We start from the raw sequence: 26,299 nt of genomic DNA, 5'->3' as shown, positions 1-26,299 counted from the left end.
TGGGGTTGTTAATAGAGGATTGGTTCACTCCAAAGCGAAGGGAACGGGAACATATGTCACCACTTATAAAAGGGGGAAATCAAAAATCAAAAACACCTTCCTTTTTACGGATGGTTAGTGAATGGAGAAATCAGGGCTATTCTAAATTAAACCCCCCTCTTCTGTCCCTAATACTGTGTTCCATAATTATAGATTTGGTTTACAAATAGTTTAGCCCAGGGGAATATAACTGACCTAAGCTTAATGGTCAGATGTGGAACTGATGATCTTGGTGATTAATTTGTGGATCAACTATTTAAAAAGAGATTGGCCAATCATAAAACCATTTCTCTGTATGCGTTTGTGTAGTTTTGAGACAGTGGGAAAAATTCCAATTAGCTAAGAAGGTCATTTATTGAAAAGCATGTACACTGATCAATAAAAATTATGTCTTTTATTTTGATGGAATACCATTGTGGGTTAACATCCTATAAAAAGAGGGTCTGGGGAATTAGTAATGGAAAATAAAGAGATGGTAATTGAATTTAACAGATCTTTGGCATCAATCTTCGCTATAGAGAATACAAGTAACATTCCAGAAATAGCTGTAAATCAGGGATTGGAAGGAAGGGAGGAAAATTACTTTCACTAGGGAAGTGGTACTTAGCAAATTGTTGGAGCCACAGATTGACAAATCCCCAGGTCCTGATGGACTTCATCCTACGGTCTTAAAAGAAGTGGCTAGTGAGACAGTTGATGCATTGGTTGTAATTTTATAAAGTTCCCTGGATTCGGAGAAGGTTCCATTAGATTGGAAAATAGCAAATATAACTCTTTTATCCAAAAAGGGAGGGAGACAGAAAGCAGGAAACTACAGGCCAGTTAGCTTAACATCTGTCATCGGGAAACTGTTGGAAGCTATTACTAAAGATGTTATTGCAGAACACTTGGAAAAATTCAAGGCAATCAGGCAGAGTCAACATGGTTTTGTGTTTAACCAATTTATTGGCATTCTTTGAAGGAGTCACATGTGCTGTGGATAAAGTACTGTACTTAGATTTCCAGAAGGCATTTGATAAAGTGCCACATCAAAGGCTATTGCAGAAAATAAAAGCTCATTGTGTAGTGGGTAACATATTGGCATGGATAGAAGATTGGCTAGCTAACAGGAAACAGAGAGTTGGCATAAATGGGTCTTTTTCTGGCTGGCAGGCTGTGATGAGTGGTATGCCACAGGGATCAGTGCTGGGGCCTCAACTTTTTACAATTTATATAAATGACTTGGATGAAAGGACAGAAGGTAAGGCTGCCAAATTTGCTGATGACATAAAGATAGGTAGGAAAGTAAGTTGTGAAGGGGATATAAGGAGCCTACAAAGGGATATAGGTTAAGCAAGTGGGCAAAGATCGTGAAAATGGTGTATAATGTGAGAAAATGGGAAATTATCCATTTTGGCAGGAAGAATAAAAAAGAAGCATATTATCTAAATGGTGAGAGATTGCAGAACCCTAAGATTCAGAGTGAATCGTGCTAGTGCATGAATCACAAAAGGCTAGTATGCAGGTATAGCAAATAATTAGGAAAGCTAATAGAATGTTATTGTTTATTGTAAGGGGATTTGAACATAAAAGTAGGGAGGCTATGCTTCAGTGGTACAAGACACTGTCGAGACCACATCTGGAGTACTGTGTACAGTACTAGTCTCCTTGTTTAAGGAAGGCTGTAAATGCATTAGAAGCAATTCAGAGAATGTTTACTAGACTAATATCAGGAATGGGTGGGTTGTCCTGTGGGAAAGATTGGACAGGATAGGCTTGTATCCACGGGAGTTTAGAAGATTAAGAGGTGACTTAATTGAAACCTTTAAGATCCTGAGGGGTCTTGATAGGATGGATGTGGAGATGATGTTTCCTCTTGTGGGAGAATCTAGAACTAGGGGTCACTGTTTAAAAATAAGGGGTCGTTCATTTAAGACGGAAATGAGAAGAGTTTTTTTCTCTGAGTTTAGGGAGTCTGAACTTCCCTTACAAGGTAGTGGAAGCAGAGTCTTTGAATGTTTTCAAGGCAGAAGTAGATAGATTATTGATAAAGAAGGGGGTGAAAGATTATTGGGGTAGGCATGAGGTTATAATCAGATTAGCCATGATCTTAATGAATGGTGGAGCAGGCTTGAAGTGCTGAGTGGCCTCCTCCTGCTCCTAATTCATATGCTGGTAAAAGCAGCATAATTTTCATATGCAAATTCGAGGTAGAAAAGATCTCTCTCTCTCTATTTCTTTCTCCTCTACTTCCCAAATTGATGGAATTAATTCTTGTAGCTTTTATCAGTTAATTTGAGGTTAACCAACTTGAAAGTGGCATTGCCCAGAAGTTTCAGTAAGTTTTGTGCTTTTATTATTTTACATGGCAGAAAGAATGTAAGGAATGGATGGGACACACTGTGGAAACTCTGTTCTGTTCATTCAATCACTTTTCTTAAACATATCATTTTGAATCATGGCTCACCTTCTTAGAATGATTTCTTGATTTCTTCTCCATCTTCTATAAAGATAAATCTCATGGCCCTAACGCTCGTCAGCCGCCTGTGAACATTGCAACAACATGATTTCACGCAGGCTGGCCAATTAAGGGCTAGTTAGCGTGAAACACGCTCAGACATTGGTACAGCTCTGCCAGCGGAAGTGGGACCGTCGCGGGTACCGGGTGGAATGGTGACCCAGAGGGGGTTATACCACAAGCCCAGGCAGCTCACTGAAGGCTGCCAGGAGTTGGGGAGGAGCCTAATGGAGCTGTTGATGACAGACTGGAAAATTTGGCATAAGTGATAGCCTCAGCACCCAGTGGGCACAGCAGAAGGGATGCCAATGCTGCTGGTTCTCAGACAACTGCCTGCATACCCTAGTGGAGGCAGTGTGTCCAATGTGAAAAACTCATGCTGTTGGATGGCAAGAGGGGGCTGCCCCACCAGACGAGAAGGCCTGGGCAGAGGTGGCTGCTCAGGTGAGTGGGCATGATGTGGTGCACTGCACATGGATCTAGTGCCAGAAACGGTTCAATGATCTTCTGCACTCTGCAAGAGTGAGTACCAGCTTGGTATGGAACTGAATATAAATGTCTTGGAGGGTGGCTGTAAGCTCAGGTGTGTGCGATGCATTCTGCCAAATGGCACATATCCCTGTGCCTTCCCACGGTGGGAGATGTTGCCGCTCACCCTCTGTGTATAGAACAATGAGGACTGCCAATCTGATGGACACCTCAAGCTGGCTCTTCTGGGGGGTGGGATGTGAGGTTGAAATGTTGGTGCAGGCAGAGGATGTACTAATGAATCCACTTGTATCCGTACAGGAGAAGAGAAGCCATAACGCACTGGAGCACACAGGAAAGGGTGGTTGGGTGTCCAACATGCTGATCCTGTCCAGGTTTGAGATGGATGCCCTGGACATGGAGTGCGAGTGAGGAGCAAGGTCCACAGGTCTCAGAGAGGCAGGGATCTTGGTAGACAGTAAGAGTGCAGTGAGTGGGTGAGAGACTGGGGGAATGTGCGAGAAAAGTAGGGCTGTGGCATCTCCAATGAGAAGTTCAAATCCAGAGTACCCATTGTTTGGCCACTCGTGGTGCCTCAGTGAGGCACGTGTCTGCTTTGGCAAGCAACCATCGTGCTTGCACAGCTTCGTATTGATGGTGTTCTTACCTGACATATTCTATTCCTCCCTCAGAAGCACCATCCTCACAACGTGTGGCTGACCGCAAGGACCCACCCTTGAACCCAAGGCGGAACTGCCAAGTGATGCACCTGCATCACACCTACTCTCTGCACCAAGCACCATCACAGATACAGGCATGTGAGTGGGCTGCAGCGCATCGGCTCCATTTGAAGTACACTGTGGTGAGAGCACATCACACTAGCTGGCGGAAGCAGAGGGTGCTCGGGGCGCCGGCAGTCGGAGGACTGCTGGAGGCCAAGGCCATGTTAAGCCTGAGGCAGATGACAAGCCTCTGGAGTTATTCTTCAGGTGACAGATGCCAGATGTGTAGTGGATGTGCGGGAAGATCTCTTGGAGATCGCTGAGGGTCTGCGTGCCATGGTCTCTGTCATGGAGGAGCCCATTTGGAGAGTGAGCACTGCATTGACCCTGAGTACCATTGAGAGAGTGGTGATTCTCATGGAAAGGCAGCTCCAGGAATAGAATCAGGGATTCCTGGGGCCTCGCCTGGACCTGCACACCCACACACTGGCATTGACCTCAGGAGATCACTGCCAATATGAGAGATGGATGAGGCACCTAGTGTCTCTGCTAGGTGCCCATCTATCAGTGGTGAGTAGGGAGGTCCAGACATGCCTCACGCTGGCGGACAAGCTGCCTGTCGTCTCTGTGGGCTCCTTTCACGGCGCTCTGGATGAGAGTGGCAGCTCCTTCGCCTCTCTGTCAGTGACCATGCCATCTTCTGAGGCTGAGACAACTGGAGTGCCCAGCCATGTTGCTGGTTGCACACTCCCCGATGGAGCCTGCTTAGGCCCGGCTGGCCAGATGACGACCACCAAGGTCATCAGGGCTGACACACGACAGCAGAGTCAGCAACCTGCCTCCAATGCTACTGTCAGTGAGGTGGGGTGGGGGGTGAACCAAGATGTAGTATTGCAAGTGTAAGTTTAGTGAGCACTGGATGGGGTTTTCACGGGTGACGTGTGTTCATTTCATCAGTGCTATGTATTGTTCTTGTGTAACTTTGGCAACCATATTATGTTTTGCTCCTTGTTTGCAACTCTGGTAAAGCTATAAAGCAAGATTTTGTTTCAATGCCCAAGTCCCCTTCATCTTTCCCATAGGTGTAGGCCTCAGCGGTGGCCTAAGATAGACGCAGGGGCAGCAAACTTTATTACAGAGGATATGAGGTGGCATTAGGATCATGGGATTGCCTCCTCAGAAAGGTGCTGAGGAGGTGGTGGCCCTGCACTGAGCTGGAAGCGAAGCCTTAGCAGCCTAGCTGAAGGAGCATTGAATCAAAGCCTCCCTGGTGTCCCTGCCTCCTGAATGTTCATCAAGTCTGCCTCATTCTGTGCCTGCCCGGACTCCTCATCAAGTACATCTGTAGAGTTATCCTCTGAGGCCTGTGTAACTGCCTCAATATCCTCATCCTTGAGTGGGTCCTCCCCTTGCCAGTGCTAGATTGTGCAGAATGCAGCAGACCTCAACAATAAATGACACACGCTCTGGAGGATATTGCAAGGAACCCACAAAATAGTCCAGGCAGTGCAGTGGAACCTCATCTTCAGTAGTCCTATTGTCCTCTCAGCCACCACCCTTGTGGAGGCATAGCCCCGATTGTGCCTCTCTTCCTCCACTGTCCTAGGATGCTGGAGTGGCATCATGAGCCACGTTTTCAACAGATACCCTTTGTCACCCAGCAGCCAACCATCCAGCCATTCTGGGGCCACAAACATCCATGGCACCTGGGAGTGTCGCAGGATGTATGCATCATGGGAGCTGCCAGGGTACCTTGCACAGGCTTGCAGAATCTGCACCCTGTTCCAGGAGTGGTAACCCTTCCTATTCACAGAGGTACCTGGCCAGCCCGCTGGTGCCTTGATGGCCTATTGCACCCTGGATGCAGGGGAACCCAGCTATAGCTGCGAAGCCTCTGGCTCGCTCAGCTTGGCTGGCTTGGTTCTTCCAGTAATGAATGAATGTGAGGACCCATCCGAACAGAACTTTGGGTATGAGCTTGATGAAGCTATGGACAGCGGATTGGGACACTCCACATAGATTCTCCCATTGACCCTTGGAAGGATCTGGAAGCATAAAAATTAAGGGCCTCTCTGACCTACAGAGCCACTGGTATGGGTGCCCACCCACACTGTTGGAGGCAATCTCCGGCCCAATCATATGGCACATTGATGTCACGGTGTCCCTAGAGAGGCGGAGCCTCCTGCGGCACTGGACCTCGGACATGTTGAGGTAGCTGGATCGCTGCTTGTACACTGGCTGCAGGATAGTGGCGTCTTCTGAGGTGCCTTCCATCTTGCTCTCCCTGCACCCCCGTGCCTGCTCCTCTCCTCCCACAGGTCTCTCTCTATGAGCCTGCCTGTGGACATCTGGCCTCCCCTCCCATCTGCTCCCCTCTTCCTCCTCAAGCGAGGTGCCCCCGGCAGAGACCACGATCCCCATCTGCTGAGATGCAGATGGTACTGCCTGTGCACTGAAGGCTGCGCTGGGCAGAAATGCTCCAACAGAGTTGATAAAACAAAAGAGCCCTCAGAACAAGGCTAACAAAACAAATATTTCAGAAGCACCCAGAGGAAAAGGTCTGAAATCTCACCAATAAAGCAACAGCAAACTCTCACCTGAACTCCTAACAACTCACACAGCCAATGCTCCTGCCCCCTTTTATCCCACCCTTGATGAGAAAAGTGCAAAAGTTGGATGGCCGCCTGCCCATGCCCCCTTGCACCAAACGAAAAATCGCATGGGTAGCGTAAATTTCATGTCGATTGCCTTTAAGTGGCTGATTAATTGTCAGTGGGTGAGCTGCCGACTCCCACGCGGACCTGCCTGCTGTACTGTAGTGCGAGTACGCGATGACATCAGGACACACACCTGACATCATCGCGCTCAATTTAACATTCTTCAGACTTGATCGCAGGCCCGAAACTAGCATGTAAAATGCTGGCTGTGGCACATGTGAGATTACATTAGCTGATACAAGGAACATGGGGACTATTATATTAAACCCATCCTTTTGATGTTTAATTAAATATCGGTCAGCAAAGGCACATCCCTCACTGTAATAGACAAAAGGGCCGATTATACAAATAGCTAGTAACCATTATAGTGGGAAGTAAACACTTGGGGCAGAATTTTCCCATTGGCGTGCGGGGGGGTGGCGGGCAGGACCCACACATCCGCTTGTAAAATGGCGTGCGGTGATGTTGGGCGAGCGTCCCAACATCACTGTGCGCCATTGCGATATTTCGGTGGGTGGGCACATGATGTCCAATATACGCCCTCCATTAACTAACAGACCATTTAAGGCCCTTGATTCACCAATCGATACTGATTTTTTGGCGCCTGTGCAATCTTTGGGTTGGTACATGGGTGCAATGGGCACCCTCATCCACAGGCGGGATAAGAGGGCTCAGTGGGGTCATGAGTGTGCACTGTCAAGCATTTATTTTTCAAAGTTATTGAAACTTGCCTGTGTGATCTACAGTGCTTCAAAACGCATACCAGCTGCTTTTTCTAGACTCTTTACCTTCAGGTCAGCACTCTGCAGTGAGGAATCTTTTCAGGGCCTGCATGTTTCAGGAAGCCTTCCCTTAGCCTGGGAATGGGAGCTGAACTCTCTACTGGAGGCAGCTTCTCTGAGGAGGAAGGAAGGGCTAGAAGGGGGAGGAGACCAGGAGTGCACATTCAGCACCCAGGGGAGCCACCTTTGGGAGGAGAGGCGCAAGCACAAGATGCGCAGGGCCAAGAGGTGGACCTAGGCAGAAGGGGCTGCAGAAGATGCCACTATCCTGCTGCCAGGGTATACAGGTGACAAAACAGCTACCTCAATATGTCTGAGGTGCAGTGCCGAATGAGGCTCCATCTCTCAAGGGAGACGGTCAACTATATCTGTCAGATGATTGGGCCTGAGATCTCCGCTAACTGTGTGGGTGGACGCCCCATGTCAGTGGCTCTGAAAGTCACAGCTGCCCTCAACTTCTATGCCTCTGGCTCCTTCCTGGGGTCAGTGGGTGGTCTTTGCGGTGTCTCCCAATCAGTTGTCCACACTTGTGTCAAGCAGGTTACAGATGCTCTGTTCAGGTGTGCACTGACCTTCATCCACTACTTTTGGGACCAGGCAAGCCAGACACAGCGAGCCAGAGGCTTCCGGGCCATTGCTGGCTTCCCCTACATTCAGAGTGCAATAGACTGCACACATGTGGCCATCAAGGCACCAGCAGGTGAGCCCGGTGCCTTCGACAACAGGAAGGGCTTCCACTCCATGAACGTTCAGATAATGTGTGATCACAGGATGCTGATTCTGCAAGTCTGTGGCAGGTACTCAGGCAGCTCCCATGACGCCTACATCCTCAGATACTCCCAGGTGCTGGAGCTCTTCAGTGCTCCAGCCCGACTTGATGGATGGCTGCTGGGTGACAAGGGCTATCCCCTCAGAAGGTGGCTCATTATGCCTCTCGGTCATCCAAGGACAGAAGCTGAGCAGCGGTACAATAAGAGCCAGGGCACCGCAAGGACTGTGGTGGAGAGAGCCATTGGTCTTCTCAAGATGTGCTTCCGATGCCTTGACCTCTCAGGGGGTCAAGTACCACTCCAGTACACCCCCAGATGGTGCGTCGCTGATAGCAGTTGCATGCTGCGCTCTCCACAATCTTGCGCTAGAAAGTGGGTCGCTGTGGACGATGAAGACTTCCACGCGATGAGTCCAGCAGTGAGTCCGAGGATGAGCACGCACAAGGAAATGCTGAAGGGGTAGATGCTGACCCGGTACTACTCCAGGGAGGCAGGGACACCCGGGAGGCTTTAATCCAATGAACCTTTGGCTAGCACAACACAGATGGACCACCAGGACAAGCCTGGGTGTAGGCTCCATACTCAATATCTAAGTGCAAAATCTGCCAGGTTAGGAACAGTAATTAAGGGCCTTGTTATTAAAGCTGAATGTCCAACAAAGCACTCATTTTTGGAAACCATCCACATGCAGAAGAAAAGAGGCAACATGGTGACATATCTGAATTTAATATGTCAAGCAAACAAATTTATGCCAAAATAAAAGACAATAGTGTTACAAATAAGAACAAATTTAAGGACCTAATCTTGGGCCAACATAAAAGCACCAGTGAAAAACCCGTGGTGTGCCTAAGGTGCCTTATGCTTTCATTTACGGCTGCTATGTCTTGGTGCTGCCCCATCGCTCGGAGTGGCATCTGAGCCAGCCTATTGGCTCTGCTGTCCTGTTGGCCTCGTTGACCTTGGCGGTCGTCCTCTGGCCTGTGGAGCCTGTGATGGCCCCGCCTGGGAGGGAGCTGCCAGTTCCACAGCTGGTATCTCCCCAGTTGTCGCAGCCTCATCAGATGATACGGTCACTGGGAGAGGGGCAAAGGAGCTGCTGCCCTCATCTGGAGCACCCTGAGAGGAGCCTGCAGAGAAGACAGGTAGCTGCTGTGCTGACGTGAGGTCACTTCGGACTTCGCTGCTCACTGTGGATGGAAGGGCACCGAGCTGGGAAGCTTGAAGCCCACACCATCTTCCACACTGGCAATGACCAGCTGAGGTCAATGCCGATGTGAGGGCTTGCTGGTCAGAGCACATCCCCAGAAAACCCTAATGGGTCTCCTGGAGGATGCTCTCCATGAGAGTTGCCACTCTCTTCATTGAGGACGCATGGCATTCGGACATGAGGCTCATTGCTTCGGCGAGCATCCGCACAGACTCTTCCACCACAGACACCATGCCAAGCATAGCCTCATGTATCTCTCCCAGATGTTCCCGCACACCCGGCCGCAGTTCCTGCCCCTGCTGCGTCGCAGACAACTCCAGAGGCACATTATCAGGTACCGACTGACCTCCGACTGCTGGCACCATGGGCACTCTCTGTCTCTGCCAGCCCCTCCAGCGACTGTGAAGTGCCCTCATTACTGTGCCCAGAGACACTAGCCGATGTTCAAATTCCCGCAAGGAGCTAATATCTGCGCTGGTGCCTGCCTCGCAGAAATAGTGTGAAGCTGGTGAGACTTCAGGCTCCTCAGGTGTGAGAGGGGGCCTCTGCTGCTCCTCCTCCCGGCCCTGCTCCAATGATGCTGAAAGGAAGAGCAAGGACATTGGATCAGTTAACGTGGAGACAATGTCACTGTGCATCCCTGTCCCCCAGATCATTATGCTCTCATCCTTCCATAAGCAATGGTCAAGCCATGTTGCAAAATTAAATCAATTAACGTTCAGCAGTGCTATGGCTGTTGGGAGAACAATGGTGACCTCACTGTTGGGCATAAATACCTGGCCGTGGCACCCCAGCCTCACCAACACCAGTGGACCTGGGTGCATGGCACCTCTCCAAATCCAGGGCCACTTGCTTGAATTGGCTAAGAATGGTGATCTGCGCCTGGCTGCCGCTAATTCTTGCACGCTCTGCCGCATAATGAACATTCTTCTCCTGAAAATGAGAGATGAGCATTGATCAGGGCAAATTGCACATGGACTAGCTTTGTGCACGGCCCACCCCAACCAGAGTGGGACATATCAGGCCTCCAGAGCCTCCTCACCCCGCTGCTGCCAAACACTCACACAAAGATGCTAGGCCTGTTCCCCATCCCCCACTCCCCCCTTGGACACATGTTGCCTATATCACATTAGGCGCCACAAGGAGGTGCAAGCACGTGGAGTGCAGAGCGCAGCAGATGGTTCATTGCCACGCCACCTTGAAGCCCCCTCCCAGCATGTCATCACCCTGGCTAGGACATGTCCTGGAATTCCAGCACTGCGCCCAGGTGCAGCTCCTCCAGGTTGCCCCCAAAACAGTCATGTGGGACTCTGTGTACCACATGCTGTGGGGGCAGAATCCATCTCTTCACCACCCTCTTAGGGTTACCTCGGCTTGGGCGATATCTGCTGGCCTACCCAGCGAAGGACACATACCTTCAGTGATTCAATGCAGTCACTGCACTCAGACTTTGAGGGGTGGGGAGTGGCAGCTGACCTGCTGGGTTAAATGCCCAGTTCTGACATGGTACTCACCCTGCCAGAGTGCAACAAGTCAGAAGTGCTTGGGACACTAGATCCAGGTGTGCCACATCACGTCACGGGAGCTCACCACCTCCCCCCAGGCATGGTTGGTCATGTGGGAGGGCCTCCTCCTCCCATCCTGGGGAACCAGCGCCTCCCACTGTGCTGCCACCTCCTCAAGGAGGATAACAAGGCAGTCATCAGAAAAAAAAGAGGGGCACACTGGCCCCCCCGCCCTACCCTCCGGCCTGGCCTGCCCCGGTGGCCTACCCTCCAGACATGCATGAACTTCATTGCCCTTCTGCAGAGCCCTTCGCCCAGCCATTGAGAGCAGCCTTTCTGACGCTGCCAGGGCCTTCCTTTATGCAGGCCGCTGGGTCACCATTAGACCTGGTGGCCTGAGCACGCCCGCTGCAGCTGCCCACCCCCGCTATGCATGGGAATCGTTAATTGGCCCGCCCGTGCAAAATAGCAGCGCAGTCTCAATTGCAAGCGGCAATCGGGTCCGCACCCGCCCACTCCCGCTCCTCCCCCCGCCACCAGGAAATTCAGCCCCATAAGCCTGAAAATTTTCAATGCTCGTTTTTTAACCAAGCTCTCTGACTTCCTCTTTATTCAAATTTCAGTCCACAATCCTTCCTTTATGATATCTTAATCACTTGTCAGTTTGACAGAAGGTTATGGGTTCTAATTGCCAATCCAAGACTGGCACACAGAACTTTGCATACATACATACATATGAACAAACGAATTAGGAGCAGGAATAGGTTGACACTTCAATATTACGGGAATGCTGCATTCGGTAAGAACTGCTCCTCCTATCCTCACAATACAGAGCACTGGGTTCTCTACCACTACCTCCTGATCCTTCCTTTAATCCTTATTTAACTTGTCATGAAGCATTTCTGTGATTCCCCGACAGCAGCTGGATCCCAGATTTTGACCCCTGTCCAGCAATGGTGATGCCCTTCATTTGTCTTTTGGAGGGAGGCAGTGACTGGGATTTTCCAGGTTCGGGCATCTCCAGTAGCATGAGTGGACAATATTGGGAGAAGGCCAAAAATCGGTTTTGTGATGTTGTGAGACCAATTTGCAATCGACTGTTTCTGCCCGCCAATGGCGGGCCACATACCCTACCATCAGATTTTGGGAACCTCACTGTAATATATAATGCATATCATTATAAGGCCAGCCCGCTGGACTCATCCCCTCCTGTTGGATTGTCCACCCAGGTCAGAGGGAAAACATGCTGACATGTTTCACAACAGCAAATATACAAGCAAAACAAGCGTGCACTTCACTCAGGACTTCAAGTTTGTTTGCCTACCTTGCTTCAGTCAGCACTCGCAGTCATCAACTCCAGGCTTCACAGTCAGCACCACATCACTTTTAGGGGGGGCTCAAGGGCAGGTCTCTACCTACCAGATCAGCCACGTGGGTGGCTTTTCGATGGCTGCAGGATAAAGTCTTGCTTGGGGAAGGGGGAGAAGTGGCCTCAGGCAAGTGAAGGGGCTGCAGGACGAGAGCTGTACTGGGGAAGGAGGGTATCCCAGAGTCTGTGTGGGGGCACATGTTGATCTGTACAAGTGGCCTTAAGATGATGAGGGCTGAGGAGGCAATCTCTAGGGGAGATTAGGCCAAATGGACATGTGAGGGTATATATGTGAGAGAAGTGAGTGGTGATGTCCCTTGAGCTGTGAGTGAGATGCCAGTGAATGTATGATGAGCTTGTGAGTGTGTGAGTTTAGAGTGATGAGATGGTTGCCATACTCTGGCTGCACGAATGAGATCATTAATCCTCTTTCTGCATTGGATGGCCAGCCTCTTCTGTCCAACATTAGCATGATCACTACTGCCATCGCCTACCAAGCTGGAGTGGTAATGTAGCTGCCCCTCCTGCAGCCAGAGCTGGGGTAGGGGACATCACAGCAGGCCTTCATGGCATCCAAAAAACACTCGAGGGCTGCAGTCTTCTTGCCTTTCGGGGCCATGTCTTCTTTGCCACAGTCCTCGGCTGGAAGCACTGAGCCCGGCAGCACTTTAAATATGGTCGTGAGCTCCCTCCCCCATCCCCACCCCCTTTCTGTTTCCCCCTTCCTTTTTATTCCAATAAATTATAAAGATTTTCCTTTTCCCACCTATTTCCATTGTATAAAAAAAACCCCACTAGAGCTATACCTTGAGTGCCCTACCATCCATTCTTAATTAGCACATTCGTTTAGATAATATCACCAACTTTAACTTTAACACCTATGTGTTCTATTGTACTATTGCCATTGACATCTTTTGATGATCTGCTTCTATCACTGCTTGTTTGTCCCTACAACCACACCCTCACCTCTCTCTCTCTCTCTATCTCTCCGCCCCCCACACACACACCTTAAACCAGCTTATATTTCAACTCTTTCTTGGACTCGAACTCAAGTTCTGTCGAAGGGTCATGAGGACTCGAAACGTCAACTCTTTTCTTCTCCTCCGATGCTGCCAGACCTGCTGAGTTTTTCCAGGTAATTCTGTTTTTGTTTTGGATTTCCAGCATCCGCAGTTTTTTTGTTTTTAACTTTAAATGTGGTGCCTGGCGTGATGAAACGGTGAGGTGATGGCGTGGCAGGCAAATCGAGCCCGCCCACCATGGAAACGGCGTATTTCCTGGGAATTCATAAATAATGCCGCAGGTTTGGGACAATACTGCGTGAAAAACTGCCATTGCAGTCGATGGGTAAAATATTGTTTTACCCATCTGCTACTGCACTTAGTACAAATCTGGGCCAATTCCTCAATGCATGTAAATGAGGCCCAGGAGCTAAAATCTCCTTGGCATCATGCTCCTGGACTCAGACATTTCACTCATTTTGGCCGCCCTATCTCCGATGAGTGATTTAATAGGTTGAAGTTTAAAAAGACCACTTAACTGCTAATAAATTAATTTAACCATTAAACTAATGTATTTATATTTCACAGTTTTTTGGATTTTGGCTTATTATGATAGGAACAATGGGTTGAAGGACACCTGCTATTAGACATACCCCTGGATCCTTCAACTCAGAAAAACCTTTGTTTACTAAGTTGCTAAAAGTGAGAGCTGATAATGGTGCGTGGAAGGAAACAGAATGTCTGAAAACTGGATGAGCAGGGCAAGCAAAAATCTCCTTAACCAATGAGATTTAAGGAATAGGAAATAAACGGTGGAAGGCCTGAGAAGGAGGTTAAATTAAAGAGATTGAATTCAATGTCAAATCAGGTACAGAAAGAAGGGAGGAGAGTGACAGAAAAATTGATTGAGAGAAGGTGAAAGGCAAGAGAGAAGTTGGCAATGAAAAGATGGATAAAAGCAGGAAGGAAAGTTAAAAGGAAGAGGCGGGTGCTTCTCCCAGAACTCAAAGTCAACATCAAAACTCCTAAATGAAGCCTTCGGAGTGTCCTTGTAGTGCTTCCTTTGGGACGGAACACACTTCAGAGCACACCCCAGATCCAATGTCTCGACTAGGAGATTCATTTTGATGAGTTACATGCTGGCTACATGACCAGCCCAACTCAGTGGTGACTGCCTCAATATGGTGCATATACTTGGCATGCCAACTTGGGCAATCACCTCAGTGTCTGGTATTTTGTCCTGTCATTTGATCTTCAGAAGCTTCTGAATGAGCTCAAGTGCAAGGAGTTGGGCTTCTTGGCATAAGGTTGGTACACAGTCCAACTCTTGCATGCATTGTGCAGAGTGGGCAGGAATGTTGTTCTATAAATTTTCAGTTTGATAGACAAGTTTACTCCTCTTCATTCCTCTTCGTTCAAAATCTGTCAGATGCTACACTTGCTTTGGCAATTCTTGCATTGGTCTTTTCATCGTTATAGACAGCTCGAGAGAGTGTGCCGCCAAGATAAGTGAGCACACCCGCTGCTGACAGGTTCTGGTAATTGACTGACACCTTGAGCTCAAGATGGGGCTTTTCTGGAGGAGGCTGGTATATTACTTTGGTTTTCTTTGTATCGATTGTAAGGCCAAAATAATCACATGCATTGGAGAACAAGTCCATGCTACACTGAATGGCCAGCACTCACAGGCAGCTCGTGCACAATCATTGGCAAACAGGAAATTGTGAAGTCTGTCCTTGGAAGCCTTGGTCTTTGCCTGGAGTTGTCTCAGATTGAGTAGCTTCCTGTCCATGTGGCATCTGATTTCGATGTCAGGACCACCATCATGGACAGCATCGGTGAGCATGGTGGAGAAGAATGTGCTGAACAGGGTTGGTGCTATCATGCAGCTTGTTAAATTCCATTAGTGACTGGGAATGAGTCAGATGACTTGCGATCATCCGGGACACACACGAGCAAACCATCATGGAACTGTCGAGACATTGTGATGAATTTTCGAGGCAGTCGAATTTCTCCTTTACCTTCCTTCAAGGCCCTCAAGGCTGACTGGTCAAAGGCCAACAATCTTGGTGTGGAGGCCCATTGTTCTGATCTTGGCATTTCTCCTGGAACCGTCTGGCTGCTAACAGCATATCAGTGGTTCCTCAGCCTTTTGTGAAACTGCACTGACTCTCTGGCAGCAGATCCTGGTCGAGGTGTTGCGCTAAGCAGTTCAGAGGGATTCTAGCAAAGATTTTGCTGGCAATGAAGAGGGGTGAGATTCTTCTGTAGTTGTCTCAGGGTTGATGAGTTTCTTTCTGCTTGTATAGCTGGACAATGGAGGTATCTTTGTCTACCAGTCTACCATCCACCATGATTACAGTGATGTTCCCCAAGGGTTAATGTGCTGTTAGGAGGCCTTGTGGCACAGTGGGTAGCGTCCAGCTCTGGGTTAGAGTTCCACCCCAGGATTAGATGGCCAACATAACATGGTCAAACAGGTTGATTATCAACCTGCAAATCCTTCCAACATATGGCAGTGCCAGGTGGTAAAAGTGGGAGAGATTCCTGGTCAGCCATGAGCATTTGACCTTGAGATGTCCTGTGACAGAGGGGTTTGTTGCTGTCAAATACATGGAGAACAAGTCACCTGGTAACTTACCAAAGCTTGGTGCCTGTGTCAATAGTGCACCTGTGTTGTGTGAGTTGAGACTCAGCACTTACAGATGTGCTTGATGGGCCAACAGGAAAACTGCAACTCAAGACTGTGTGACATACAGGCGCCCGTATGATGACCAGATCATTCACCTACTTTCAATTTAATCTGGCACTGTGGCACCTGTGAAACATCGACAATAGTGTAGCAACTCATTGAGGATCATTGTCAGCTCATGGCCTGTAACACATGAAAGGACAAAAACAGTCATCTCTCACGAACGCAGTATTATCTGAAAGGCTCCTGTAGTCCTGATGTGTGAGGTAAACACTTTGCATTATGGGAGAATTTGTTGAAACATCACTGCCTTCATCTCAGGGCTATGGGTGGGCCTACACCAGAAGGATTGCCACTTCTCCTTCGGTGTACGCAGCACAACCCCCTCAAAATCTCCAATGGATTGAAGTGAAATGTTCAAGGGGTCCATGGTGTCTATGTCCCATGGTTGACTACTGTCAGCAGTGAAAGTATTACTGAGCACCTGACTTTATTATGGTAGACATGCACAGTCATACCCTTCACAACTGTCAGGTGACTGAGGATGGACTTCTACCTGCAAACTTCAGAAACACTGATAAGAGCATGCAGTTTTATGTTTACCTGGTTATTGTATGCGCCAATCAGCAAGTATAAAACAATACATCCATCCTTTGTCAGTAAATACACAATACTTAACAAGATGAGATATAATACCACATGTGAACCCATCAGTGATCGAGTTGCTGTGGCATCCTGCACTTGCGGACACTCCTACCCCCATGTTGCCTCGAGGAGGTGGACGCAGTCTGCTTACCTCTCTGTAAGGCGTTGAGGAGAATGGTGGCCAGCTTCTTCATGAAGGAACCCAATGGGGACCTATCTGAGACTGTGGGACCTGCAATTCTGCTGGGACAGCCGTGGTCATTGGAGCACATACCATAGATGGAGGCTCTGGCAGAGGGGATGGGAAAGCCATGAAAGATGAGGTTGGAGAACTGCTCGCAGCACCCCCATCCTCCTCTGCTTTCTGGAGGGTTGGATGGGGTGTCATTCATTCCAGTATGCGTTGTGCCACCAGTGAGTGTCCTGTTATGGGTACACAACTCCTCATGTTCCATGGAGGATAGTGCTTAAACTCTGAATGGACTGCTGCAGGGTATTGAATGAGCCTTGTTCGCTTTGCAGGAATTCACGTTGCTCTTGCATCCACTCTGAGTGATGTTGCATGTTAATCTCCGTGAGATTGGCCATTCTCTCATGGTTGGCACTCATGTGATCGAGCTCCCGAGACAAGGTCGAGCAAATCACCGCCATGGATCCCTCCACTTGCAGTGTGTGAGCTCGCATTGCCTCAGGGAACTCTGCCAGATGTCCACACATCTGCTGCTAACGGTCCAAGCACTGTGCCCTCATGAGGCCCTACCTCTATGCCAGCTGGAGCATCATCATCACTGCCTTCCCTCCTCCGAGGAGACTGTTTACGTTGTGTCTGACTCAGACACCTCCTCCTGCACTCTGGTGCCCTTCACCCCATGCCGCCAACTCTAGGGGCAGAATTGTCCCAGATTTGCACAAAGTGTGATGGTGGATCGGAAAAAAGTCATTTTACCCAGTGGCCGCAGTGGCAGGTTTTCGCACTGTATCGTCTCATTCCCACCTCATTAATTGTGCAACCACAGAAAACACGCCATCTTACTGGCGGGCAGCCTCCAGTTTGCCTGTTATGCCATTACCTCACTGTTTTCTCACACAGGACGCCTTATTTAAATTGCAGCTGCGCACACACTTCTCAGTGCTTGCAGCCCAGGACTGCTCCAGTGGAGACATGGTCCCAAAAGCCAAGAAGACGACAGTCCCCCAATTCAGTGCCACATCCCTGGGTGTCGCCTTTTGGATGCTGCGCAGCCCCGCCACGATGTCCTCTACCTCCACTCTGGCCCCAGGATGCCCATCAGTTTCAGCACTCCGGCAGTGGTGGTCAATGCCAATGCTGCGCAGACGAGGTTTGCTATCCAGTGTTGAAAGAGGGTGAATGGCAATGGCAGCTGTGTAAGGCAACCATCTTGACACTCTAAACTCACACACTCACAAGGCCATCGCACACTCACTAGCATCTCACTGCCAGCTCAAGGGATGTAACCACTCACTCTCACACACACTCTCACATCTCCATCTGGCCTCATCTCCTCTGGAGTCTGTGTCCTCAGCCCTTACCATCTTGAGGCTACTTGTATAGATCAACATGTGCTATTACAGAAACCCTGGGATACCCCCTTCCCCAGTATGGCCCTAGCCCTGCAGTCTCTTCCCTTGTCTGAGGCCACTTCTCCCCCTTCCCCAAGCAAGCCCTAGCCCTGCAGCAGTTGAAAAGCCACTCTTGCCTTATGGCTGGTCTGGTAGGTAGACAGCTGCCCGTGAGACCTCTAAAAGTGACATGGTGCTGCCTGCGAAGCCTGGCACTGATGACTGCGGGTGCTGCCCAAAGCAAGGTAGGCAAACAGACTGAAGTCCTGGGTGAAATGCAGCTCACCAGGCACACGTTGCTTATGTACAGTTGTTAAAATGATGATCCAGAGTGGGGGAATGATACAAGCAAGCAGGGCCTGTAATGAGATGCTAAAGTATTGAAATTAGGTTCCTGATGTGCGGCCCATCATTGACAGGTGGAGTGGACAATCACAAACTCGTTTCATGGCAGCGTGAAACTGATTTTTGGCATTCTCAGCATATTGTCCCCCACCCGCCATGATGCCCGTCATCACGGGGCTAGAAAATTCCAGCCACTTTCCTCTTGCGGCCTTAATATCTGTGGTGGTGGATTGAGGGCTAGTCAGATGGGATGGTATTCCCTCAGACATCTCTTTGTCCTCTTCCTTCTGATGCCCGAAGGATGCTCCGGCTATGGGGAATGTGCGTACGGCAGTGGTGTATGTGACACAACAGGAGATAATTAGTGTAATCCTTCCTCCATGCAAGTGCCTATCAAAAAACATATGAGCAGAAGCCTTGGTCCCAAACCCTTCCTTCATGGTCTATCATGCGCCAGCTGCCAATTATATTCAGCCCACTACCGCCGTGCTGAATAACCATCAACCCCACCAATGAAACTATGATTGATTAACACCGCTTTTGGCACCTGCAATGGGTGATTTGCCATCTCCTATTGGCCTGGGAACGCGCATACACAATTTGCATGGCCCTCTCCTCCACTGGATGAGTCACCCTCAGGTTCATACGCTGACTCCTAACTGAGTAATTCCCTTGGCATTTTGAGTTCTCTTCTCCTGCGAGTAATCAATAAAGTTAAATTTAGGGTACTGAATCCCTCATCTGGTACAAGCCTGATTTATTTGGCAGTGTGTCACAGCGGGCATTCTCATGCTACCCATTTATGTTTGGCCATATAAGAGTGTGTTACGATCCCAGCTGAGGTTACCCCTGGACAAGCCTGATCTCAGGATGGAACCCAGCTTGATAGATCCTAACTTTTATTTGTTTGTTTAGATATGTGGAACATAGCTATTGAACAGAGTCACAGGAGTCAGCTGATGAACTTTTAATAGAAGAATAAAACATTTATTAAACATGAAAAGATTAACTATATTACAATACACCTTCACCACAATTATACCTTTACAGATATTTACAGATTTGGAAGGATTACACAAGTTACAAAAACGATCTTATACTCTAATGTCCACAGTAAGTACACAGTTCATGTAAACCATTAGGCAGACACACCACCTCTGAAACCAGGTGACTGATCCCACCTCAGTCAGGTGCTATGGATCTCTCCTCAACGACCCCCCACCCCCAACCAGGCGCTTGTCATACCATGAGCCAATCAGTCTCATTGCACTCTATATTTCACATGAGAGTTTCCAATCTCCACTTTCCAAGACATTGCCTTGGAATCTTCTCCCAAACTGATGCTTTCTCTCAGACTCCTTCTGCAAGGGTTCACCTCCAGGGTTTTGAACTCTCCTTCCGATGTTCCTCTCCTCGAGTCACCACATGCATTCAAGCTGTCTTCCAAGCACTCTCTCTCTGACTCATTTGTCACAGTACTATTGCTTCACATGCCCATAACAGAGTTACAGACTTTCAGTTGTCGCTTTGGACCTTCTGGCCTCTTGCAAAGTATTCCCACTTTAAATCTGCTTTCTGCAGCTTTTGACTCTTTAAACCTGAAGCTTGGAGCCTTTCTCTCTGCCCCTCACTCTTAACTTCACAGGACCTTTTCCAGGTTCCTGTCCTTCCTTTGACTAGAAGGTCTACTCAGGATTTTCCCCTGTTCTACTCCCCTGGATTTTTGTTTTTTTTCTTTAGCTTGGGACATGTTATCTGTCCCCTTCTAGGTTGCTTCTGCTTCACAGCTGTCTTCAAACCAACTGTACTCAAACAACTTCCAAAACAGACTGCTATTTCTACTTTCTAGTGTGTGTGCCTGTGGGAGGGACCTGCCTCTCTGGACCCCTGTTGCTAAGCAACAACCCAGTTTTTCTATTGTTGTTTGTTTAACCTAGCTGCAGTAGTTGTAAAAACTACTGGAAATGCAAGCACCTTTTAAAGTGAAGCTAAAACTCAGTTTGACCTTTCTTAACACAAATACAGAACTACAAGTCAAACTTAAACTTTAAAGCCAAAACTCATTCCTAACACCCACAAATGCAAATAAAACTTACTTAAACGATCTCTATTTCCTAACAAGTGTCATGTCCATTCAGTCATCCTTATTCCTGGGGACATATGCACCAATTTTGTCCCACCTCAGTCAGCTGACACCCAAACCAGATAGTCAAATAACTCAGCTTGCCTGAGCACAGCAGATTGTGGAACTGTTTACGGCACTGCGTCCATGATTTTTCATATGTCTTTCACATTTGCCTGATGCTATTGGCTGCCATGCTTCCATCATGTTGGCAGGAGAGTTCCTTCTATCTTCTGAATACAGGGATCCCCCTGGCCTTCAACCTTTTTTTATTTACTTTTGGGATGTGGGTGCCACTGGCTAGCATTTATTACTCATCCCTAATTGTTCTTGTTCAGAGGGCATTTTTAAGAGTCAACCACATTGGTGTGGGTCTGGAGTCACATGTAGGTGAGGATGGCAGATTTCCTTCCCTAAAAGACATCTGTGAACCAGATGGGTTTTTACAACAATTGACAATGGTTTCATGGTCATCATTAGACCATTTATTGATTAACTATATTACAATACTCCTTCACCACATTAGACTTCTAATGCCAGATATTTTTTTATGAATTCACATTCCACCATCTGTTGTTGAAGGATTTGAACCCAGGTCTCTGGGTTCTCAATCAAGTGACAATGCCCCTACACCACCACCATCTCTTATACTAGGAGCTCTAGTTGCTGGTTGCATAACTTGGGTGCATTTAACCCACGAGACTCAGACATGCTGCTCCCCTGGGTGCTACTCAATGCCCACGTGCAACCATCTGCTGCAACCTTAATCTCAACTTGTGCACAGACATGTTGTTGGGACAGTGTGCTGATATCACAGTTATGAGTAAGGCACTTCTGGGTGTCCACACTTCAAAATGTGACAGTTAAAAAGGCATCTGGCAGAAAATTTAGGACCTGCATTGGGGTTCCTGAGACCAGACGCTAAAGTATCATACTTATTTCACTTGCTGTACATTGTCATTAACTGCTGTAGTTGCACAGATGCAGGCATCTACATGACTGGGTGTGGAGGATCTTTACCAACAATGAATGACTCTTTACACATTTCCAATAGTCAGGCTTCACAACCTAAAATCTCCTTTGGAAGGTTCATGATGGGCCATCCCTTACAGCATTAATAACCAGTTGGATAACTTTTACAACTTTTACTCGCATGACGGTGTACTGAAGTCTCCTCGCATGAAGCCTTGTGACCCCTTCTTAACTTCGTTCCTGTCACAGTGACTGACTTTCAGGGCAGCCCTTTCTAAAGGGCCTGAGTCATAAAAAGCCCACCTCCTCATTCAGACATACCTGTGTCTCTGAAATGTTTCTGGGGTCGGTTGGCACATCTGCCACACACGCTCACCTCCCAGCAATGAAGATCACACCTCTGGAGCCACTTTCTGCTGAGATGGGCATGTGAAGTCTGGAATTTTCCTGACTCCCACTACCCACCATTAAATGAAAATCCAGCCCAATGACACAGTTTTGAAGAGTGTACAGGGACAAATGGACCTGGGACTACATGTGCACAGATCTTTGGAGTTGGCATATCCTATTTAAAGACTAGTTAGTAACCTAAGAGGTTGATTAAGAGGGGAAAAATAAGAGTATGGGAGTAAACTTGCAAGGAATTTAAAAGTGGACATTAAAAGTTTCTATAAGTATGTAAACAGAAAAAGATTAGTGAAAACAAATATAGGTCCCTTACAGTCCAAAACAGGAGAACTTATAATGGAAAAAAAGGAAATGGCAGAGCAATTAAACAAATACTTTAGACACTGTCTTCTCTCTTCATGAGGAAGACACAAATAACTTCTCAGAAATACTAAGCAACCAAGAATCTAGTGGGAAGGAGGAATTGAAGGAAATTAGTATTAATAATTAGTATTTATAAAACAATAGCACTGGGGAAATTAATGGGACTGAAAGCGAATAAATCCCCAGAGCCTGATAATCTACTTCCCAGGGTATTAAAGGAGGCAGCCGTGGAAATGATGGATGCGTTGATTATCATCTTCCAAAATTCTGTCGATTCTGGAACAGTCCCAGCAGATTGGAGGGTGGCAAATGTTTGAAACTATTTAAAAAAGGAAAAAAGGAGAGAGAGGAAAACAGTGAATTACAGACCAGGTAACCTAACAATAATAGGGAAAATGCGAGAGTCTATTATAAAGGATGTGATAACAGGACACTTAGAAAACTTCAGTGGGATTAGACAGAGTCAACATGGATTTATGAAAGGAAAATCATGTGTGACAAACCTACTGGAGTTTTTTTGAGGATGTTGTGAGCAGAATAGACAAGGGAGAACCAGTGGATGTGCTGTATTTGGATTTTCAGAAAACCTTTTTTAAAGTCCCACATAAGAGGTTAGTATGTAAAATTAAAGTACATGGGATTGAGGGTAATATATTGGCATGGATTGGGAATTGGTTAGCAGACAGGAAACAGAGAGTAGGAATAAATGGGTCTTTTTCGGAGTGGAGGTGGTGACTGGTGGGGTACCACAGGGATCAGTGCTTGAGCCCCAGCTCTTCACAATATATATCAATGATTTGGTTGAGGGAACCCAATGCAATATTTCCAAGTTCGCTGATGACACGAAACTTGGTAGGAATGTGAATGATGAGGGCGTTAAGAGGCTTCAAGTAATTTAGACAGGTTGAGTGAGTGGACAAATACATGGCAGGTGCAGTTTAACATGGATAAGTGTGAAGTTATCCACTTTGGTAGGAAAAACAGAATGGCAGAGTATTATTTAAATGTTGATAGATTGGGAAATGTTGATGTACAAAGGGACCTGGGTGTCTTTGTACACCAGTCATTGAAAGCAAGCCTGCAGGTGCAGCAAGCAGTTAAGAAGGTAAACGGTATGTTGGCTTTCATTGTGAGAGGACTTGAGTACAGGAGCAAGGATGTCCTACTGCAGCTGTACAGGGCCTTGGTGAGACCACACCTGGAGCATTGTGTGCAGTTTTGGCCTCCTTACCTAAGAAAGGATATACTTGCCAAAATGGGAGTTCAGTGAAGTTCACCAGGCTGATTCCTGGGATGACAGAATTGTTGAATGAGGAGAGATTGGGCGGACTAGGCCTGTATTCACTGGAATTTAGAAAAATGAGAGGGGATCTCATAATTTCTGACAGGGCGGGACAGGCTGCATGCAGGGTGATGTTTCCTTTGACTGGGGGATTCTAGAACAAGGGGACTGAGATGAGGAGAAACCTCTTCACTCAGAAGGTGGTGAACCTGTGGAATTCTTTGTCACAAGTGACTATGGAGGCCAAGTCACTGAATAAATTTAAGAAGGAAATAGGTAGATTTCTGGACTCTAAAGGTGTCAAGGTATATGGGGAGGGAGTGGGAGCATGGCTTTGAGGTAAAGGATCAGCCATGATCATATTGGATGGTGGAGCAGGCTCGAAGGATGGAATGACCTACCTCTGCTTCTATTTTCTATGTTTCTATGTATGTGTGATTTTGAGCTTCGTAAAGAGAGGTATTGAGTACAAAAACTGGGAAGTTTTGCTGAAACAAAAACAGAAAATGCTGGAAAAACTCAGCAGGTCTAACAGCATCTGTGGAGAGAAAAAATAGAGTTAACGTTTCGAGTCTGGATGACATCTTCAGAGCTAAAGAGAAGTAAAAAATGTGATGACATTTATACTGTTTAAGAGGGGTGGAGCAGGTGAATCTTGATAGAAGGCCAGCGATAGGTGGAGGCAAAGGAGAGATTGACAAAGATGTCATGAATAAAAGGACAAAGGGTTGTTAATGGTGGTGGTACTGGCTGAAGGAGGTGCTGATGGTGGCATTAAGGTCAGAAAGCAGAATGTGATAATAGCAGGATAAGGGTAAGCACTCTGGAAAGAACAACATGAACAAGTGACAGGTGGCCTTTGTGGAGTGGGGTGAGGGGAGGGGGCGGTGGTGGGAAAAAAGATCGCATGCTGAGCGGAAAATCCTGCTCTAAGACTTAATTCCTCTGGAGCATCAGTTCTCACTTTCCAACAGTCTTTGAGTAATTAACTTTAACCTATACTCACTGTTCCACTGGAAATCCCGAAAATCCAAGGATAATTTTAAGGGATCTGAGATCTGTAGCACCTGGAAAGTTAATGTTACCCAGGTGCTAGATACAATAACATTGAGTTTTGAGATGATAGTGGTGCATGCTATGATTTCAGCAGTGGAGCAGTAGGAGTGAAACTTTATTTTAGAAGTGAAAAGGTACGAAGCACCTCTCATTTGCCTGCATTGCCTAGCATTCTTCCACTGCCCCTACTCTTCCTCCAAAAATACCAGCCTAGTAGATACCAATTAGCAAACTCATTGACACCAGGAAAGGCATCTGCAGCCAAATTAGATACAGCAGCTGGCACAAAGTTTTGTAAAAAACTCAGGTGATAGCAGTTTAAAGCAAACCCACAAAGAAATTTCAAGAATGGTCCCCCAAAAAGCTAAAAGCAACATTTATCTTTAAAATCTATGACCCTTTTAAAGATCCTCTGCCTGAAGGTCTACCCGAGACCCTCTTCATGTTACGTGTCCTAGGAGCACTGGAAATCTGTCTTCTACCATTAGTGCCCCTTTTTGAATATTCTAATGAAACTCCTGCTTGGATTGGCAATTCACTTAGCTGTCACAGCTTGGAATGGTTGATATTTCTGCAGCAATTCAGTGTAGCTAATTTTTGTTTGATTTCATTGTACACTATCAGTGCTGAAAATGGTGCATAAAAAATTGTGAACTTTCAATAGAAATCATCATGTACAGTTTTTTTCATTATATTTAGATTAAGTCACAATGGTGACTTCTATGTGCTTCTAGAACTCATACCACAGGGAGCCTAGGGCTTATGCCAATATTTTATATGATTAACAGAAGCTCATCAGCTTCAGGGATTGGCACGGTAAGTCCTCAATTATAGTTGACATTCAATGGCATTACCATCACCGAAATCCCTCACTATCAACACCCTGGGGTTAACATTGACGAGAAATTGAACTGACTAACCATATAAATACTGTGACTCCAAGAGGCTAGGAATCCTGCAGCGAGCAACTCACCTCCTGACTCCCCAAAGCCTGTCCACCATCTACAAGGCACAACTTAGGAGTGTGATTGAATACTGTCCACTTGCCTGGATGAGTGCAGCTCTAATAGCACTCAAGAAGCTTGACACCATCCAGGACAAAGCAATTTGCTTTACTGGCACCCCATTCATCATCTTCAACATTTACTCCCTCCACCATTGACACACAGTGGCAGCGGTATGTACCAATATGGATTGCAGCAACTCACCAAACTGTCCTTCAACAACACCTTCCAAACCCATGACCTTTAACAACTAGAGGGGTAAGGACAGCTTTTGTATGGGAACACTACCACCTGCAAGTTGCCCTGCAAGCCAGTCATCATCCTGGCTTGGAACTACATTGCTGTTCCTTCACTGTCCAAAATCCTGGAACTCCCTCCTTATCAGCACTGTGGGTATAGCTACATCAAATGGACCACAGTGGTTCAAAAAGGCACCACCTTCTCATGGGCATTTAGGGATGGACTAGCTGGCCAAGCCACTGACACTCACATCCTGCGAAAGAACAAAAAAGAAAGTTGTAGTCATGTCCTTGAAAATTGAGACTTTAAGTGAAATTGTTTCACTTAAAGTCTCAATTTTCAAGTGAATCACATTTTCCCATTAAAACTAATGTAAAATTTGTAGTTAGGTTCTGTAGGACCTTTCTCATAAGAACAAAAACATCAGAACATTATATATTTAAGTTAGAATGCTTTACATTACTAAATCCCTGTATTGGTAAATGAAATAACCTGTAAAATAAAATAAATTT

The 26,299-nt window shown here is 47.1% G+C and overlaps 1 protein-coding gene across 1 annotated transcript in view; it reads left to right on the top strand.

The window, feature by feature from the left end:
* The window catches only part of gucy1b1 (guanylate cyclase 1 soluble subunit beta 1), a 364,679-nt gene that overhangs the window by 42,965 nt on the left and 295,415 nt on the right, over positions 1-26,299 (top strand). The window lies entirely within an intron of this gene.

The sequence above is a fragment of the Carcharodon carcharias genome, chromosome 1, assembly GCF_017639515.1.
Source record: "Carcharodon carcharias isolate sCarCar2 chromosome 1, sCarCar2.pri, whole genome shotgun sequence".
NCBI lineage: Eukaryota > Metazoa > Chordata > Chondrichthyes > Lamniformes > Lamnidae > Carcharodon > Carcharodon carcharias.
This window is presented reverse-complemented; position numbering and strand designations above follow the sequence as displayed.